The sequence below is a fragment of the Panthera onca genome, chromosome A1, assembly GCF_046562875.1.
Source record: "Panthera onca isolate mPanOnc1 chromosome A1, mPanOnc1 haplotype 2, whole genome shotgun sequence".
NCBI classification, from domain to species: domain Eukaryota; kingdom Metazoa; phylum Chordata; class Mammalia; order Carnivora; family Felidae; genus Panthera; species Panthera onca.
In genome coordinates, this window is record NC_138339.1 from 178,596,873 (window position 1) to 178,618,063 (window position 21,191).

Consider the following 21,191-nt stretch of genomic DNA (forward strand, 5'->3'; position numbering starts at 1 on the left):
AGAGAATGTTTTCACTTATATCCTGTGGAACCCAACTGTCTAAATCTTGACTCAGCATGAAGTGAAGTATACTGCAGAGTATTTCTCATACCAAGACCTAAATATTGTTAAATTATAATACACCCAAGCAATAAGTGGTGGTAATCTGGGACTCAGATATAATTTGAATGAAAAAAATTCCCTCAGTTTCTAGGTGCTATTCTTTTTCTCCTAGGAGCTTAGACCTAATTACTGAAGTTGACGAAAGGCTTTTTAGAAACCGAGCAATCTTTTAAGAAGTTCACATGTATTATTAACTATTTTAATCTTCACAAGAATGAATATATGTGAGGAAACTGAGACAAGGAAAATTAAGTGACATGACAAAAAATGGAGGTGATTATCAGAGTCAAGATTTGAGCAATGGATATGTAGATTCACAACTTTGTCTTAAATACTATACTTTACTGTTTAATTTGTGATGTTAGCTAGTCTGAATTGGTTACACAACTAACTCCTAAGGACCAGATTTTAATGTTCCTCTACAGAAATTAACTCTTTCCACTTATTTTCTTAAATTCATCATTCAGTTTAAATTCATTTGAACAATATTGGGAAAATCTTTTAACAAACTAACCAGCAATCACAGACAGTGAATAATCTTTAAGCTGTAAATTATTCTCAAATTCTACATTTTTCAGATTCTCAGTGTCTTGTCTGATCTGACATAGGTTGAAACATTTTTTTATATTCTCTATCCAAGTTGTTTTTGTCAATTTCCATGTAGTTTGAAAAATTGAGGTTATTGAGATTGTAGGTTATTCATTACTTAAAAGTGGAACTATTAAAGTCCTATTGAAAATTTTCCCTTTTACCTCTGCACAATGATCCTCCTTTCCACAAAATGCATTTTGCTTAAATTCTTGACTGGCTGACATTATTAACACACTTATTTGTTTGTATTTGCCTGACATGTTGTTACCATCTTTGAAGAAACTGTTTATCTATGAAATATTTCATAGACATCTGTGATAGATTGACTAATGACTCACCAAAGATGTGAGTCTTAGGACTCACACCCTAGGCCCTGATGAATATCTTAACATCACATGGAAAAAGGGAATCAAAATTGCAGATGAAATTAAATTTGCTAATCAGCTAACCCTAACATAGGGAGGTTATGCTAGATTATCAAGTGGTCCCAGTATTAACACATGGGCTCTTAAGAGTGGAAGATGAAGGCAGAGAGTATATCAGAGATTCAACATAAGAAAGAAGGAGGAGAGAGCAAAGCATGAGAGGGGCTCCTCCCCCTTTTGCTGGTTTTGAAGATGAAAGGAGGGAGACAGAGACAAGAATACAGACAGAATTTGTAGGCTACAGCCTACAGGGAACTCAGTTTCACAACCAGAAGGAACTGAATTCTTTTAACCATCTGAATGAGCAGGGAAATGGGTTCTCTTTTAGAGCTTCCAGAGAGGAACACAGCCTTACCCACATCTTGATTTTAGTCTGCTGAGACCAATGTTAGACTTGACCTATAAGAACTGTAAAATAATAACCCCATGTTGTTTATTAGTCACTAAACTTGTTATGGTTTGTTATAGTAGGACTATAAGACTAGTAGTATAAAATATATTTTATAACATCAAAATATATTATATGCAATAGGATATTAAGGTGGTACCAATTTGCTTCAGTTGTGAGTACAGCATGAAGATAATAGATAACAATTACCAAAGTGGGTGGGAAGATTATCTTCGTGTGTAAAACTTATAACTAAAACTGATGAAAACTAATTCTGTAATTCTTAGAATTCTCAGAAAGATGAAAAATATCAAAAGGAAGGAAGAGAGAAGGTAATTAAATTCTGGACTCTTTCTTTGAAGAAAGACCTGCTATGTACCTAAATTCCTGCTCCAAGGTGAATGAGTTATACTTAAAGTAAATGACTCTTCAGAGAATTGCTAGAACACTTAGTATATGACCCCTGCATTTGGGGGATGGTAATTGGACTTATGCCAGGAAAAATATTGGGCATCGGAAGTATTGTCAAGCTGCTTCCTTAGGATAAATGGCAGAGGGAGGGAAAGAGGGAGAGAGATTGGAAGTATTCACAGTCTTTTTCAAATAGATCTAAGATAGGTGCATCCTAAAACAGATGTAGAACTTGTATTTAGGGTCATTTGTAAAGGAATCTTATACCAGAAAAGTTGTGCTAGGGGGTAAGAGTCTCTAAAAGTAGTTCTTATAGGGGAGACACTGGTGAACCAAAAGCTGAAGAATATTGTAAAGGAAAATATTGCCCATGGCATGGCATTGCAGGGACAAGTCACCAATGATAGGAGTCTCACCAAAAGCATAAAAGGAAAAAGGAAGGAAAATGTAAAAGTAAAACTAAAAACAGGAAAAAGTTCTCTAAACTCAGGAAAGTGGCACTTTATACTGTCTTGAGACCTAGAAATAATGGTTACTCCCAGGGAAGAAGTAACCAGTCCCCAGATACCTTTTCCAGATAAAAGGTGGCTTCTATCAGCAGACCTTGGGAAGACTAAGCTACTTGTGAAGATTGAAACGTGCAGATATTAATTTTTATGCTGAAATCGTTCTGCAACCTAAAGTTTTTCAATGGTGTTATTATCTAAGAGCAAACAGAAAACTCCTGAAACTTGACAAGTGTTTAACCAGAAATTTACTATTAGAGAAGAGAGGAGAAGCAAGAGAAATTTACTATGAATAAATTTAAAGAATGATGAGACAAAATAACTTTTGTTATGAATAAATCAAAAATTATGCTTGTTCTGCATGCTAGATACAATGCAGTGAAATAGAAAAAATAGAAACATTTCTTGGAACAGACTCCTCCCTGATTGTCTATGTCTCTAATTCCACAAGGCTAACTAGTCCTAAAGATTTTATTTTCTGCTTTTTCTCCAATTTGGTAATAGTCATATTTCGCAATAGAGTATATTCTTACATTTTTTGTGTGTTTTTAAAAGTTCTGTGAATGCTATTTTATTATCACTTCCATAACTTCCTTTTCTTTATTCAACATTTTGTTTTTGAGGGTCACTCATCTTGGTACCGCAATTTGTGATTCACTTATTTTAATATAAAAATAAATATTTTAAATATTTAGTATTTTATTGCATGATTACACTACAATATATTTAGCCATTCTGTTGTTAATGAAGATTTAGGGGGTTTTGTTTTTTCTGTTACAAACAAGGCTACCATGAATTTCAGATATACATTCCCTAGTGCCCATGTATTCAGTTTTATCTAGAATAACTGAAGAAGGTTCATTCACTTTCTTAATTAAAATATTAACACATTTTGTTTTAGATTTATTTCTTCTAAGAAAGATGAGATTAGATTTTACTTTTTATTTTTATTTTTTTTTTTCAACGTTTTTTATTTATTTTTGGGACAGAGAGAGACAGAGCATGAACGGGGGAGGGTCAGAGAGAGAGGGAGACACAGAATCAGAAACAGGCTCCAGGCTCTGAGCCATCAGCCCAGAGCCTGACGCGGGGCTCGAACTCACGGACCGCGAGATCGTGACCTGGCTGAAGTCGGACGCTTAACCAACTGCGCCACCCAGGCGCCCCAGATTTTACTTTTTAATCGATATTAGCATTTTAAAACTTTGTAAGTCTTGAAACACATGATTTCCTTTTTCTCACATTGGTAATTTTTTTTTTCTTGTCATTTATTAAATCCTAAAAAAAAAAAAAGGCAGTTTCCTGCATTTGTTTTTTTGGGTGTATGCATGTGAGATATATTTTCAGGCAGATAAATTGTAGAATTTTTATATTTGAATGGCCTACCATAGTATGAGAATAATGATAAACATGATAAATACAAAATAAGACACTATTGATATTTTTATTTTACACATTAGAAAAGCAAGGATCATCATTTGCTTATAGTCACACAGCTAATGAGGGATAAAATTAGAAAAATAAAAATTGTCTGTGTTTTTGCCACAGATAGCAAGTTAATTATTGAACAACCAAAATATGGAAAGAATGATCAATGTTAAACATTTCTGGGTCCATTGCATGCATATTTTCCTACTTAGACTTACAGATAATTTAACAAGCTTTTGTTGTTGAAATAAATGAACATATTTAAGGTTGTAATGTTATTACATGAATATTTTGGCTTACTATCAACTGGATCTTAGAATTATACAAAACTTGGTTGCACAACTATAAGCTATCAAAACTGTAGATAAGTATGTCATAATCATTTCTTGTAAGACTAGTCAAAAATATATACATATATATTATATTTTATTTAGTTGTGTCTTAAGATACATGCTTATTTCATATATATCTGAACACATATACATGAATGTATACATATTATAAAATAAAGAAAAACTGAAACTTAAACAAGAAAGGCATACAATGTTAGAATTAAAACTTTCAAGGTCTAGTCATTTTATTTATTTTATTTTATTTTATTTTATTTTATTTTATTTTATTTTATTATTTTATTTTATTTTATTTTATTATTTTATTATTTTATTTTATTTTATTTTATTTTATTTTATTTTATTGTTTTTTTTAAAGTTTATTTATTTATTTTGAGAGAAAGGGAGTGAGCATGAAAGAGGGAGGAGCAGAGTGATGGAGACATTGAATCCCAAGCAGGCTCCATGCTGACAGAGCAAAGCCCATCTCAGGGCTTGGTATCACACAGATCTTGAGGTCATGACTTGAGCCAAAATCAAGAGTCAGACACTTAAATGACTGAAATACTCAGGGACCCCAAGTCATATTTTAAAGAAAATCTTTTTTATTGGGAAAAATATCCTGGTAACACATCAGTCTGAATACATCTAAAAATTCAGTGTAAATTGCAAAGCTATATGTTGTATCTAGATAAAATAGGCAGCCTGTTGGGGTGCATGGATGGCTCAGTGGGTTGGGTGTACAACTTCAGCTCAGGTCATGATCTCACAGTCGGTGAGTTCCAGCCCCGTGTCAGGCTCTGTGCTGACAGCTTAGAGCCTGGAGCCTGCTTCGGATTCTGTGTCTCCCTCATTCTCTGCCCCTCCCCCACTCACACTCTGTCTCTCTCTCTCAAAAAAATAAACATTAATTTTATTAATTAAAAAACAATAGGCAGCCTATTGATCACTTGGTTTTAACAGACTGAGTGAAGTTCTATAACAATCCATAAAGACAAATTTGAGGAAAAGGCTGCTATTTTCTTAAAAATTGAGGATGGTTCCTCCTCTAAAGAATGCGATATAACAGGGATTTTAATAGTACAGTAGTTCCCCCTTTCTCTGCTGTTTGACTTTTCATGGTTTTAACTACCCAAGGTCAGCTGTGCCCCAAAGCAGATGACTCTGCTCCTGACTTACAGTCCAAAGGTCACTAGTAGCCTGATGCTATGTCATCATGCCCACATCATTTCCCCTCACTTCATCTCATCATGTAGCCATTTTTTATCTCACATCATTGCAAGAAGAAAGGTGAGGACAGTAACAGTTAAGATATTTTGAGAGAAAATACCACATTCACATAACTCGCATTATGGTACATTGTTATGATTGTTTCATTTTATTATTAGTTATTGTTAATCTCTTACCATGCCTAATTTATAAATTAAATTTACCACAGGTAGGTATATACAGAAAAAAATGTATATATAGGGTTCAGAACTATACTATATACACAGAGTGTATCCCCTCCAATGGGGGAACTACCACTATTTGTTTAGCAATTTCATGATTGGGCATCTTGTGGCTCAGTTGGTTGAGTGTCCCAACTGTTGATTCTGGCTCAGGTTATGATCTCACGATTCATGGGATCTTGCCCTGTTTCTTGTGGAGCCTGCTTGGAAATCTCTCTCTCCCTTTCTCTCAGTCCGTCCCCTGCTTTCTCTTTCTCAAAATAAATGAAGGAATAAAAAATAAAAGAAATTTCATGAGACCATGAAGCACTTAATGGATGCCTTGAGATTCCAACATTGCTTCTACTCCCTTGAAAGAACTTCCACCAGTATGCAATTAGTATTTGTTAAATTATCAGTCATTTCATGATTCTAGTCCTTGTAAACATTTTAACATTATTTATATATAGTATCACTTCACTCATAAAAAATGTGAAAAGACTTTATCAATATTACATTATATATGTTTGCCACCAAATATTACAATATTGACAACTCAAGTTTTATTATTCAAAATATGCTAAGATCACTTTAACTGTTTCTTTATGAAAACCTATGCAGAAAATATCATCATTGGCTATTTCAATCTGTATTTATTGCCTTTTATTGTAAACTTAAATTACCATTAAATCTGTGAATACATTCATTCAGAGAATATTGTTAGCATCTCTTCTCTTTAGGCACCAGAAAATATGGTAAACATAAAAGAGAAAATAGTGAAACATAAAACATAGGCTGTAATCTTGTTAAAATTTAGATGGTTAGCAAATATCAGTGAACTAAAGCCTGATCCTTTTACATTCAATATGAATAGTTTTGGGTTTTTTTTGTTTTGTTTTTTTTTTTTTTTTTTTTACTTATAAGGGTTGTTTATTCAGCAAAATGAATGAATGAATGTGCACATGTAAGTCCCAGTATAAAATTGTATATTATGAAACCTATTTCATTTCTCTTCAGTCTCTAATCAAAGGAACGGATTGTTCTATTTCCAGGATGGTTCTACCAGTTAAAAAAAATATATATGCTGGTGACCATAAAGAATACATATATCATTTGCAGAGAAATAGTTAACATAGCGATTCTCAATTTCCTTTGACACAAACCTACTTCTTACTAACATACAGAGACTATGCGTTTTGCAAGGGAGAATGAAAAATCTTCAGTATGCTTGCAACTGTCTACACAAATTCAGTAAAAGGGTAGAGGGGTTCCAACATGATCCTTCAGAGAGATATAGTAAGTGGCATCAACATAGACTAAGATATATATTTTTTTTCAGTATGGTGATAGTTTATGATGTAATCTATATTTATGGACGATCCCATTGTAAACTATGGATTCAAGCTGACAGGAATAGTCTTTAAAGTATAATTTTTTAAATACAAAATTATGAGTTTTTCTGATCAATAGTATTTTCCATTTAAGTGGAGTTAACATGTATATAATTCTCAGAAAAATAATCACACACAAGGTATTATTTCCAGGGCATACAATTGTGACTGTAATGCATGATAAGAAAAAGTCACAATCTAATTTTTGAATACAAAATGGAGTTCACATTTTTAAGATGAAACCTTTTACATTCAAAATCATATTTATTTTTATGTTAAGGCTTATTTTGTCCATGTTATATTTTAAAAGACTTTATTGGCATTCTAAATTCTAAATATCACTGCTCTTAGTACAATTCTTGTTTGAAAATATTACATTATTTAAATTCTTATCAATTTAATATGGTTATTATTTAATAGCATTAGCAAAACAATTTCATGGCAAAAGGAATGACTACTTTTTCTAGAGTGAGGTCAATTTTAAAACATACTAAAAATACTACCTGTTAACGTGCTTATGATCAAAAGAAGTGTGACTTTAGAGAGCTCAACCAAATGACTGATGTCAAGCCAAAGAAAAACACAATGATTTGTAAATAAATATAATTTTGTCTACTTAGATATTAAAGATTATGCCTTCCTTGCTTGGTGCAGAGAACACAAGCAGATTATTAAAGAAACATCTACAATTGTGTCTACATGCTGAGATATCAGTCTAGAGTTTTTCTGAGCAACCGATGTCTGAAGTGAAGACAGTTATTCCCTACAGCGCTCGCAGTTTACTCCAGGGAAAACTCAATTCTTTTTATCACAAAGGAAGGTAGAACTGGGGAAAAAAAATTAATTGTCAGAGCCAGTAAGATTACCTGAAGCATAATAGAAGAGAAGTTAGCAAGCCCAGGAGTGGGGGAGAAAAAGAAAAATACTGGTGAGAGCACATTATTTATGAAATATTGCAAATGACCTATTGTAAAGAGGATATAAATACTTCTGAGTAAGCTTAATGTATTTTAACTGGTGAGATTGAATTTTCTATACCAAAATTTCTCTTGATCAGTTGCAGTTATAATCCAACTAATGAAAATTCCAGGTACAAGAACAGGCATGGACATTTTAAATTCGAAATAACTTTCATTAGTAATGCTATATAAATCTACTTTAGAACTCATTAAATTGGATTTCTCAACCTCAGATTCATCCATCTTAGTAGCTCAACATATTTCCTCTTTATTCCTTTGTAGTTTAGCATCCAGGCAATTAAAGATAAAATTTGTCTAATGGAGAAAATATTCATTTTTATTCATTAATTCAACAGATATTTACTGAGTACTCATTGGATCAAACACAAGAATGTAATGATGAAGAAAATATTTTTTATGAAATTTACTTTCTACCGAAGGAGTAGAAAGTAATCAAGGTAAGCATGTAAAATGTCCAACATATCGTCTAGTCATAAGAACAAAGGAGAAAAATAAAGGAGGAAAAGAAAAATAGGAGATGATGGGGAGGTGTTGTAATAGCTCCAAATTTGGAACCTGAGCTACTGGAGACCAGGTTTACCATTTACAAAACCATGGAAGACTGTGGAAAGAGCAGATGTGTGGGGAATATCAGGACATCAGCTCTGGGTATGTTAAATTTATGTGTGTGTTTGATATTCATTGGGGTTCATGAGTCTGTGGTTAAAAGGAGAGATCTAGGAAACCAATTTGACAATAAATTTCATATTAAAAAATAAAAAAAAAATAAAAGGAGAGATCTAGGCTAGAAGTAGAAATTTATAAATAATTAGTATATGTTTGTGTGTAGTATTTAAGCCAGGGACACATAAAATTACCAAAGGAGTAAATATAGATAGAGGCTAAGTTCAAGGACAGAAAGACTCTAGTGTTATGACGTTGGGATTTTGAAGAGGGGAATCCAACAAAGCTTACTGAGGAATATTCACTAGAGAAAGAAGGAAAATTAGTATGGCAAACTAGGAACCAAATGAAGAAATGAGTTCCAATGAGAAGAGAAATTAAAATGGCAAGAGAAATATGATTGTATATATATATATATATATATATATATATATATATATATATATATATACACATATGTGCATTTATATGTGAAGTATGATTATATATGTATGATTTATGCATGTATATATACATATATACAGATAAATATACACACACATTTAGTCAATGTGTTAAATGCTGTTGATAAGTAAAGAAAGATGAATAAACAGCACTATGGATATTGTTGTAAGTGGAGTGTGTTCAAAAGAGCCTGGAAAGAGAAATTGGACACAGATTATACAGAAATTTCTTTCAAGAAATCTTGTGTCAAGAAAAGGATAGGACTATACATCGATAGAAAGTGGAGTCAAAAGCACATAGGTTTTTTTTTTTAATTTTTTAAATTCTTTGGTTGAGAGAAATCACAGCATATTTTATATTTATGGGAACAGTCCAGAGAATAGAAGAATCTGATGATACTGAGAAAGGAAGGAATGGAATTGTAAGGGTAAAAACAAATTCAAAGTGAAAGTAATGTTTTTTCCCATGCAAAAAGGGAAGGAAATTCCCCACTTCTTTCCTTTTCTTGGAACATTTTCTTTAGGTAGCATTTTCCTTAGGTAATTGTAAATTCTTTCTCTGCCCCTTTGATACATGTATGTAAATCATTTAAAAGCTTAAGAAACTCTTGCTGGTCTCACAGTCAAGAATGTTTTTCTCAGGGGCCTGGAAAGCTTCCCTTTGAGATAGAACCATCAAGGAATATAAAGCCCTTATTTCCCAGTTTCTGAGAGAAGATAGGCTTCACTTCAGTAGGTGCCTCACTCCAAGTTGCAAAACCACTTTCTCTCATAAAGATAGAAGTTTATTTTTCCTTTGGATAAAGCCAATTAGCTAACACAGATGGTCATAATTACCAGGTGAATTTAGGATGAACTATGTGTAACCAATGGTGCCATCAATTCCTCCTAGTTAAGAATAGTTTGTCATGAAGATGTATCTAATGGATTGTGTCTGTTTGACTTATGTAAATGGATAATTTCTTTCTGTCTTTAGCAGACTACCTTTGATATACATCACATTCTGGTTTAATGCTTTTTCAATAATAAAACCATTTTCTTTCTCTTTGAAGAGATTTCCTGGGTTGGCAGGAAATTTTGTTTGTAATTGTATTTCCCCAACAGCATACAGCAACCAAGTAGAGAGCTTGACCTTAGCTAGGAGCTGAGGTGGTTCATCCTCATAGAAGGAAAGGAGACAAATCTATGACCACAAATAATAAAAGTGTGTCATATTAAAAACACGACAACAGGCTTCAAAAGGAATCGCCTATATTAAGACCCATGTCACCAAACTATGACTTAGCATAATTACAGTTTCTACTCTCCCAGGAATGGAATCTTAAACCAGTCAGTCAAGAATCACCTGATCAACACTAATTAGGCAATCCACCTGATAGACCCCTTCCATTTCCCAAGGGAAAGTGTCCTTGCAATAGCCAACCTCCTTTATTGCCTAGTGCAACTTCCTTGTCCTACTCCCTTGGCCTATAAAAGTCTTTCATTCTGTACAGCTCCTTGGAGCTCCTTTCTATCTGCTAGATTAGATGCTGCCTGATTTGAATCAATTTTGCTCAATCAAACTTTAAAATTTTTCAATTTGCATCAGTTTATCTTTTAATAGTAGAGATGATGGTGAGAACTTATGGAAACTCTTTTGATAAGTTTTCCTTCTTGGTGATGAAAGGAAGTGAGACCAACAATGACCTAAAGGATGTGACTTTTTAAGTGCAAAAGTCTAAGGTGATACAACTGGTCACCTAGGAGAGTGGGGAGATAAAGGTCAAGAAACACAGTACTTTTTCTAGGCATTGCTAAGGTGCATACAAGAGTAGTAGATTGAAAGTGTAGATAAAGTAAAGAAGGGAATGGGTCTAAGATGACAGATGAGCATTGCCCTCAGCAACTGGGAATTTGTTAGTGCTGTTTTTCTGAGCCCAGCAACCCCTGAGATATGAGAGAGAGAGATGAGATCAATTAGATCTCAGTAACAGTTTCATGTTACTTTTTCAACCATATACTTAACTATACAATTTTTTGTTCTCTTTGTCAAACCCTCACCTAGGATTTCCATTGTGGTGCTTGGTATGCTGACCAAGTTTTACCTGACGAATGCACATCTCTTCTCTTTTCCTGTCTCAGTATTTCTTGGAAGTTCTAGGAGCTCTTGTGCTCCATATAAGAGAATCTTGGGAATTCGGGGGAATTAAAACACTTGGAGATTGGTAGAGGGTGGAAGCCATGGGAAGATATTACAACCTCCTGGCCTTTAGACAAAAAGTCATAAGATGTGCCTGTGTGTCTCTCAGAGGTCCTGATGGAATTGACTACCCACTGGCTACATCAGCATTTTCAGTAATATACCCTACACTGCCTTTCCCCCTTTCTGTCTCATGCTCTCTGCTTCCTTACTCTTGCTTCCCAGTATTATCTAATGAATAAACTAGCTCTATCTCGGTCCCTGTGTTAGGTTCTACATTTAGGGTAAACCAAATTAAATCATATGCTTTTATTCAGGATAAAATTAGAAGTAAAAAAATAAAAATGAAATAATGAAAAAATAAAAATTCCACTCATTAAAGATAGCAGTAACATTCTAAAAAAAATTCAGAGCTTAAGAATGAAAGTAAAGAAACTCAAACTAGCCTTAGCAAAGTGATGAGGTAAAAGGATTTTGAACCTAGAATTCTATACTTGGCTTGAGTAAATAATTAGTGTGGGGGGAAAAATACATTTTTAGACATGCAGTGCATCAGGAAATGGATTTCTGAAAACTTAACCCATGGATTCACTCAGCAAAATATTAACAAAAACATGAATTAAAAAAGCCAAAAATACTATTATGAACAAAAGCATCACCATGACAATTAGGGTCTCTTTGTAATTGCTCACCACTGTAGAGTAACCACGATATCTTGGTAGCAGTCCAGGGTACATATTTGAAGATCTATTTACAGGAAATTATCTATATATCCATCTGTAAGTAGTAAGGTTCAATTTGTAGTCTTGTGTTCAGTACTCTTAAGACCTGGGATAAAACATGGTAGAAAAAAATATTTTTTAGGCTCCTGAAGATTTACCTTTACTTTTTAGTATTTCCTAGTAGTAAGAAAACAAAATGATCACATTTTCTCAGAATACCATTCCAACATATAATGTATATTATCATATAGATTGTTAAGAAAACAAAAAAAAAATGACAAGATAAAAACTAAAGAGAAATAGCAAATTCTTCTTATTAAGTGCAACATGCTAATCTATTATCATAATTACCCCACTTTGGATACACAGTATTAAATTCAAACATTAATTTATAATGTAGATTGGGTTCCATTTAACTTTATAGTGAAGAAAAATGCTGAAGTATGAATTAAGATATTTTTTCTTTGATATTCTTTTTACTTGTTGATAAACCTACTCGCAAGGCATATGTTTCTCAACCTTTGGGCAAGTTTGTGCCCACACGGAATGCAAAAATGTACTTCAGGGTACTTTCTTATCTGCCTTGTAATTCATTATAAACTTTTTTTTTTTTTTTTTTTTTTTTTTTTTTTTTTTGAGAAGAAGGCTGAAATGAGAGGGAATATGGTGATGGAAGCAATGGTAATGGGAGATGGGAGGCAAAGGAGGTTAGGTGGAGAAGGAAGATGAAGAAAGGAGAAGGAAACAAAAGAAGAGGAAAAAGAGTCTGAGACAGTTTGAAATTTCCTCAGACCAAAAGGAAATTTCCCAGAAATACCCCAAAACTCTTTAGGACTCCTCCATGATTTTCACCTGTTCTCTGGCAGGACCTCTTAGTGTCTTTGTGGTATGTGGGAAGGTTCTAGAAATCTGAGCATTGTTAAACAGTGTGGTAACCCAAACATGAACAACAGTTGACTTGAAGAGGACACAGTTACTGGAATAAAGGGGATATCATCACTGCCTATTAAATTGACAACTGGAGGGGATCATGATGCATTTTGGCTTTAAGAAACCGGGTTCTGCCCTCATGCTAAGGGAGACTAATGATAATGGTGCAGATTAAATGTCCCATTCTCCTGTTGGAATAAATGCTTAAAGTCAAGATTGATTTGATTTATCAAAAATATACAGAAGAAAGGTATCTTGTTCTTAGGGTTTCTAAACTAAAATTCATAACAGTTTCATGAATTGCCTCATTCCTAGGCATTCAGTCATAAAAGCATAAAAAAAAACCAGTAGGCTTGGGGATATACTAGCATAAAAATGACTCCAATTTGAATCATACTGGGCCGATATGCTTCAACCTCTTCTGTGACCACAGTTAAAAATGGAATTAAGCCTGCTGACTGAACCCTGTGAGTAGGTCCTGATTGAAAGTTTCCAGTAAAGACTTAGAATGATTAGGAGATGCGTGTGTTTTATTTTGCCTTTTACAGGTTTTTGTTTATTGCAATTCAAACACATTTAGACAGATATTTTAGTTTTCAGTTCCCCTGGAAGCATATCCTTAGGCAAATATTTGAATACAAGTAGTTTATTTGAGTGGTGATCTAAGAAACCCTGGCAAGGAAAGTGGAAGTGAGACAGAAGGGAAAAGAGCCAAAATCCAACATAGGGTGCATTAGCAAGCAAGCCTCTGCTGTGGGTAATTGGAGCTTAATCTTGCTGGTGAATTCTGAGAGCAAGCACCTCAGAGCTATTCCTTCCATGTGAAAGGGAGCCAGAATACTGGTGCACAAATTTCCTTCATTTATTGGTTGAGGGCTTGCCTAGGGAACCTTAATCTTAGCACATCTGTGCATCTCAATGTAACAAAAGAAAGCCCTTAGGCAAAAAGAGTCATATGCTGGCCAGCTCAAGTACAGTGCAGTTTGGGGCTGGGGGTGGGGGGAGGGAGGAAACTGCATTAAGAAGAGCAGACACAAAACTTTTATCACAGAACTCACCTATCCCTATTTTCTGATATCTGACTTTTTGATTGATAAACATTACTGCATGGCCTTAACAGGCCTTTGAATTCAGTTTCTGACATCACCAACTCCTTGATACTCATGATTACAAATTTCTTACTTACTGTCTTAATGCTGGCAATGAGTTTTTAGAAGCATTTTGGAGGGAAAATCACACCCAAATGAACTTGTGTTAAATTAGCATTGTGTAAAATTCTGCATACAATCCAAAATTCATTTGGGGGTGGGGGAGTCACAGAAATGTTCTCTGAAAGATGAATAAATAATAACTTAGTGTATGTGTATATAATTATGTATGTAGTTATCATTTATTCAATATGTATATTATATGTATATTCATATTCTAACATTATGAAGTTATTTAAGTAATAGAGAGGACTTATTTTCTATTTTCCATATTCAAGTTTTTATTACACACAATTATTACATAATTGAACTGAAATTATAGGTCATTTAGAAGGTTAATAAGAGTTGTAGATGTAATTCAAATTTGCTAGTATTTGCTTTGGTTGTGAATTGATTTGAAACATCGTAGAGCAATGGAAAAAGATATATTGTCTTGAAGCCTTATTCTCATTTTAGTTCCACCTAATTAAATTTTATATAAGGAAAAAAAAATTTTGATGATATATTTTGATTATTAAACTCTTAAAAAAATGGACAAAAATGAATCAAACCATCAAGTTGCAATATATGAGTCAATGCTAAATGTATGGATTGTTACCTATTTTTAAATATGCATTGTTGACCTTCCATACATTTATTCAAAATTTACACTTACGCTTACAACATCACAAATCTTAAGAATATTGTAGACATTTGTTATATCCGTAATGGCAGAGCCTGGCACTTTCTTTGGCCAGGCCATCTAAGTGCAAATACAGGCATTCATATTAAAAATCCCTATGATGTGGGATGTGACAAATGTTTTTTATAATTTAAAAGATAATAGCCCTGGTTATCTGCTTACTAAATTTTGCTAGTGCGTATATATATAAATACTAGAAATTTTTACGCATACGTGATCGTTGATAACCACAAGAGTGGTATTTTCAGGCTTATTACTTCCAAAAACAGCTGGAGAAGAAAAGGTTGGCTGTAATTCCTGATTTAAACTTGAGCAAAGAAGATTAAATAAATTATATTTTTAATTTCATTATATAGCGTTTTACAACATTTACTGACGTACACTGAACATTGAAAGAAAGGATAATTAGAAAAAAGTGACTTATTTTGTAATACTAAATTTTAAGATACAAGAAGTCACTGAATTTTACAATTTCAGTGAAGGATAATTAGAAAAAAGTGACTTATTTTATAATACTAAATTTTAAGATACAAGAAGTCACTGAATTTTACAATTTCAGTGGATTTCAGAAATAATCTTGTTGGCATCGTTCTTTTTGAATGTGAGAAAAATGACCCTCGGCTTTAACTGAAATAGTCAGTGGCTGCACCAACATTTGAGTGCAGACATCCTTTCTCCAAAGCTTATGTACAATGTATCATTGCTTCATTAGAAGTGGCGAGGGATCCAGTCTTCTGCAAACACCTGTAATTATGTTTTTCACCTATCATACAGTCAATATCTCTGTATTCCCCTATCTGTGCAGCGCTGGTGATCCAGCATCTACAGCCGTGATTATAGTCCTATTGTAAATGGAGCAGAATATGTTAAATGTTTATTGGGAACAGAGCAGGGATTTAAGCTGTTTGTGGATGTGTGTGCTCTAGATTATAAATAAACCCTTGCCTAGCACAACATGGCAATGTAACAATACCCCGCCCTGCCACTGACCTTAAATAAGAAACCCCAGGCATCTTTATCCAGCCACTTACTCATTTCATTTGATAAGATTTTCGCTGATAGGAGAGAGGAAAAAGCTCTAGCTAAATGGTTCACAGAAATGGTGTAAAATGATTGTACTGAGGGAAAAATAGTAGCGGATCATATGGAGCCAGATATTTCCTAAATTCAGGCTACTCTCTGAATTTGTTAATCATCTCTTAAACACAGACATCCTTTCTCCAAAGCTTATGTACAATGTATCATTGTTCATTAACAGTGTCCAGGGACCTAGTCTGCAAACACCAATAATGATATTTTTCAGGTATCATAGAGCCAGTTGAGGATTCAATTTGTTAAATCAAGACTTTGTTGTTTAAAGTTTAAGTCTTTAAAATACCAGTACAACTTTTGTGCTATACAATGGTTACATTCCTTAGGGATAGCTATAATAATTCTATACTCTTAAATGTAGTAGTGTAACATTCATAAAAATAAGACTTAAAATACATTTACTATAAAAGCATTGCATATTAACAATAGAAGTAAATGTTCCATTTGGGAAATGATTTTCAGGTTTGTTCACAAAGCTAACTATTATCTTATTTGATTTGTAAAAGTACATTGTTAGTCATAATCATCAAATATCGAGCCATCATTCAAGGAAAAATCATAGTGCATTTTTTGTGTGTGAGAAGAGTTTCTAGTAGCTATAAGACACGCTTTTTACCTAACCATCTTTCACTAAGCAGCCATGAATATTTTTCACACATTCTTCTTCAGCATATCAAATTCAGCACCTACAAAATAAAGTTAAACCTTTGTTCAAGTTAATTCAGAGTGTTCTAATAGAATGAAACAAGATCAAATATGTGAGAACATCTTGAAAATAAAAACTAGTCTATAAATATTACCTTTAGGAAATGTTTAAGACATAGATATTAAAAAATAATTCTAAGTGTAGAAAACCCAATAAGTAACCCTCATTAAGAAAGATGCTTTTCAACAAAATACAGGACTTTTTTTCTTTTTTCCTTTTTTTTTTTTTCTTTTCCCTTTGGCTGATCACTTATTGTCAATGCTAGTAACATAATTATAATTCTTGGCACATTTTTTTTTTTTTTGCATTGTGCTTCTAAGTCCCTTTAGATCTTGTTAGGACTTTTTGCCCCATAAATTAACATAACATATTGTTATTATTTATTTAGCAAATGATTGATTTTAATATGGCTTTGTTCAGGCCCATAAACAAAGAAATACAAATGAATCAGTGTCATCTTAATATACTTCAGACTTTGAGAGAACTCTACGATCATCAAACAAAACTTTTCCTTTTTTTTTTATTTGAGAGAGAGAGAGAGAAAGAGAGAGAGAATAATTTAAGCAGGCTCTATGCTCAGCGTGGGGCCAGACAGGGGGGCTTGATCCCATGACCTGAAAAGAAATCAAGAGTCGGATGCTCAACCAACTGAGCCATGCAGGCACCCCAACTTTTCCTTTTTCATATATGCAGAAACTATAATTTTAAATGATTTCCCTTATGTTATATAAATAGGTAATAAAATAGCAAAAGCAGATTAACAAAAAAAAAAAACTGAGAAACATGATGGATGCTAGAGAGTCAGAAGTTAAGTTTGAGTCAAGTATCTGTCATTTACTAGGTCTATGACATAGAGTTTTTGAAATTTGTTATGCTTCTTCTGAGACTCCATATGTGGGACACTATATAAATGAAATAGCATCAAACTTAAAGAATGTTATTACTGATCCTGTGCTTCTGAAACACAATCAAAATTTCTAAATTCATTTGTAAAATTACTTGAATATTTACTTGTAATTTATTTTTATATTTTCCAACTGAAGTAAAATACTTTATGAAACATATGAGCATCTAAACTAAAAATAAACAAAACATAATTCCCAAAGTGGTTTTTATAGACATTTCAGTCTAGAAATAAAAGTTGATTGTAGTTGATGCCAAGACATTTCATGAATCTAAAATGTAGAAATTCATAAGAACAATGAAGAATCCTTTCACTGTGAAACCCCAGAGAATTACTAAATAGTTGATTGACCAAATAACTAGAGAGTTCTCAAAACAACTTACATAAAGTGATATTTTATTGTATAAAGAACACAGATGTTTAGACATATGCTGTTCTTTTTTTAATTACATTACATTTTTGAAGAATCCTAAGAGCTAAAAGTATTTTTCATCATTTCAATTTTTGATTGAGTGTCAAATTTTATTGCTTGGCATTCCTTATTCCAAAGTAGGTAACATAAAATATTAACTCTTCTAATATCTATGTGGTAGATGTTTCCACTCTAACAATGAAAATTGCTCATGAATTCTACATCTTATTTTTTCCCTCAAATATGAGGGAAATGGGTTACATTAATTGTAAAAGAGAGAGAGAGACAGAAAAAAATGGGAGCAGCAGCTCTCTCAATGCTCACCAACTCTCTCTTAGAGAATTCTCAGCTTTCTCTAATTTCTCTCTACGTAGTTTTGTCAGTTTCCTGAACATTGTTTCTGACATGATTTGATCCTCTCACTCATTTTTTGAAATTTGCCATCATAAACCTCATGCGTTTGTAGCCCAGAAGGGCTATCTGTCTTGAGAGCACCTATAACTGTGAACTGCTGTTAAGTTAACATATTGTGAAATAAGCCTTGAATACCTTTCCTCATCACTATTGAAGAAATTGTTATGTAAGTACTGAAAAACTGTTAAAATTTGGTCAAAAGTTCTTTTAGCCTTTATTTATATTTTCATTTCAGCATTCTGTCTCATGGACATAGGTATGATCCCATGATGGTAAAGTGACAAATTCAGTGACAGATATTCCACCCAAATGTCATCCTTACCCAGTAAAATTTACTAAGTCCCTCAAACAGATAGATCACTACCTACATCATGTTATATATGGAAAAATATTTAACTCCTTCATTTATAGTTAATTCACCAAATATTTATTATGCAACCACTACAGAGATTATCCTAGACAATAGGGGCACCTGGGTAGCTCATTCGGTTAATCATCCGACTTCAGCTCAGGTCATAATCTCATGGTTCATGGGTTCAAAGCCCACATAGGGCTCTGTGCTGACAGCTCAGAGCCTGGAGCCTGCTTTGGATTCCGTGTCTCCATCTCTCTCTGCCCCTCCCCTTTTCATGCTTTCTTTCTCTCTCTCTCTCTCTCAAAAATGAATGAACATTAAAAAAAATTAGAAATAGAAAAAAATAGAAAGGAAATTAATATCCTGCTCAAATTTTGCCTAGTCCCACCATAGGTCCTTAAAAGAGAAAAGGTGCAGAGGGAAAATATTCAGAGTAAAGATAAGGAAAAAAAAAACACCTATATACAATTAGAAGAAAATTATAAAACTTTAACTTGATGTACTTAATCTTATAATTATGGTTTAAAATATTATCTCTACACATGTTCTAGAACACAATAAAGCATACCTTTCAAATTTATACAAAACCACTTGGGAGAATTGGACTTTTAAATGAGATCACCACAGTTATACATGGAAAGATTATTAATCAGACATTATGGCTATTGCCACTAATTTTCACAACTATATTCTAGCAAACATGCTTAGCAGAATGAATGTGCCTTTCACATAATTGGAAAATTGGGGTTTTCTTTGTTTGTATAAACATAGGTAGGGTTTTCAGGACACTACAGAATGAATGTGGAAATGCTATGACCTCAAGTATAATATTTTGGTCAACACTGCCTTTGGACCACCATAAAAAAAATGCTGCTTTTAGAAGCAAATCAAAGGTTTTATGTGGAATCTTTTCCATGTAAAAATACTTGGTACAATATTACTGTACTTCTGAAATCTGAATAAATTATGGCATATTTCTATTTGGGGAATTGCATACTTAAGCAATATTATAGCTATCAATTCACCTTACAGAGTGCCACCAGATGGAATTTGCATAATGTTTCCAGTGCCATCCTTGTCAATTAATTCTGGCAAGCAAACCAATCAGGTAACAAAGATGGACATTTAAGTCGAAGAGGAGAAAAATGGTTTACTTCCTCCCATGGCTTGATCCTCAACTTAGTGAATGAAATAAGCAGGAAATTTGATATCAGAATTATCACAAAGTTAATAATTTCCCCATATTTAAAAAAAAATTCTTTTAACATTTATTTATTTTTGAGACAGAGAGAGAGCATGAACAGGGGAGGGGCAGAGAGAGAGGAAGACACAGAATCTGAAACAGGCTCCAGGCTCTGAGCTGTCAGCACAGAGCCGGATGCGGGGCTCAAACTCACGGACCATGAGATCATGACCTGAGCCGAAGTCGGACGTTCAACCTGCCGAGCCACCCAGGCGCCCCTAATTTTTAGAATGTGGTCTGTAATATTATTTAACATAAATTAAAAAAACATAACTTTTAAAAAGTTTTTAAAAATACTTTTAATATTAATTTAAGATTTAAAATAATTTTCATCCCTTAATAAATTTATGTAAATGAATAAAACTGAAAAAACTAAGTAGAGCCAGAGTAGCAAAGATTTTCCTTTTCTACAGTTTATCCAATTAATATAATGTGCATAGTTTTATAGATGCTAATGCATAACTGACTAATAAAACATAGAAAACCCAATAGTTTCCAAAGGGATATATATTCTGGTAGGAAAAGATAAGTATACCAAGTAACACTCACATACTCATGTGTATCACAAATATATACCACATATATTTTCCTGCAACAGATTTTAGACAAATCTACCCAATAAAACCCTAGTTCCCGTAGAATTTCCAAAATGAAACTAGAACTTTTTTTTTTAATATAAATTTACTTCATGAAACCTTGAATGGCACACAATTTATTGTGTTATTGTGTTATTTCCAAATTGTTATTAGTTCTTGTATCGAGTTTGATAAAGCTCATATTTTTCCTTTTATTTTAGTTACATATCACATTTTACAAATTAATGAGAGATTGCTCATTACCTACAATATACCATGGATTTCCAGTAGAATTGTTTTATTTTTTATGTTAGATTTGAGTGATTTATATGCCCTGTGAATTTTGATTTCTGTACCTCCTAAGTAAGCAAAAGAGCAGACTTGAATGATTAGACCCTCATATTTACATTAGGCAGTATCATTTGAAGTATGTGAGCTCTGTCTATGTTGATTGGTTTCCTTTAAAATCAGCTCTGTTTTCTAAAGAACACTTAAATGTAACTGGAAGGCAGGACATCACAGTGGTTAAGAGCATGGTAATTAAAGTCAAACACATGCTCGACAGTTTATTCTGACACTTAAGACAGAATTTTTCAAAGTAATTTAATATGCCAGGTTTTTTAAATTTCATAATCTGTCAGATGGGGATAGTGATAACTCCTCTAATTTGTAAGAATTAGCT

General features: G+C 33.2%; 1 long non-coding RNA gene across 1 annotated transcript in view; it reads left to right on the forward strand.

The window, feature by feature from the left end:
• LOC132681929 (uncharacterized) overlaps positions 1-21,191 on the forward strand; it is a 292,491-nt gene that overhangs the window by 244,639 nt on the left and 26,661 nt on the right. Inside the window, exon 3 of the long non-coding RNA XR_009611331.3 lies at positions 8,317-8,418. This is a non-coding gene — a long non-coding RNA (uncharacterized LOC132681929). The remainder of the gene's footprint in view (positions 1-8,316; positions 8,419-21,191) is intronic.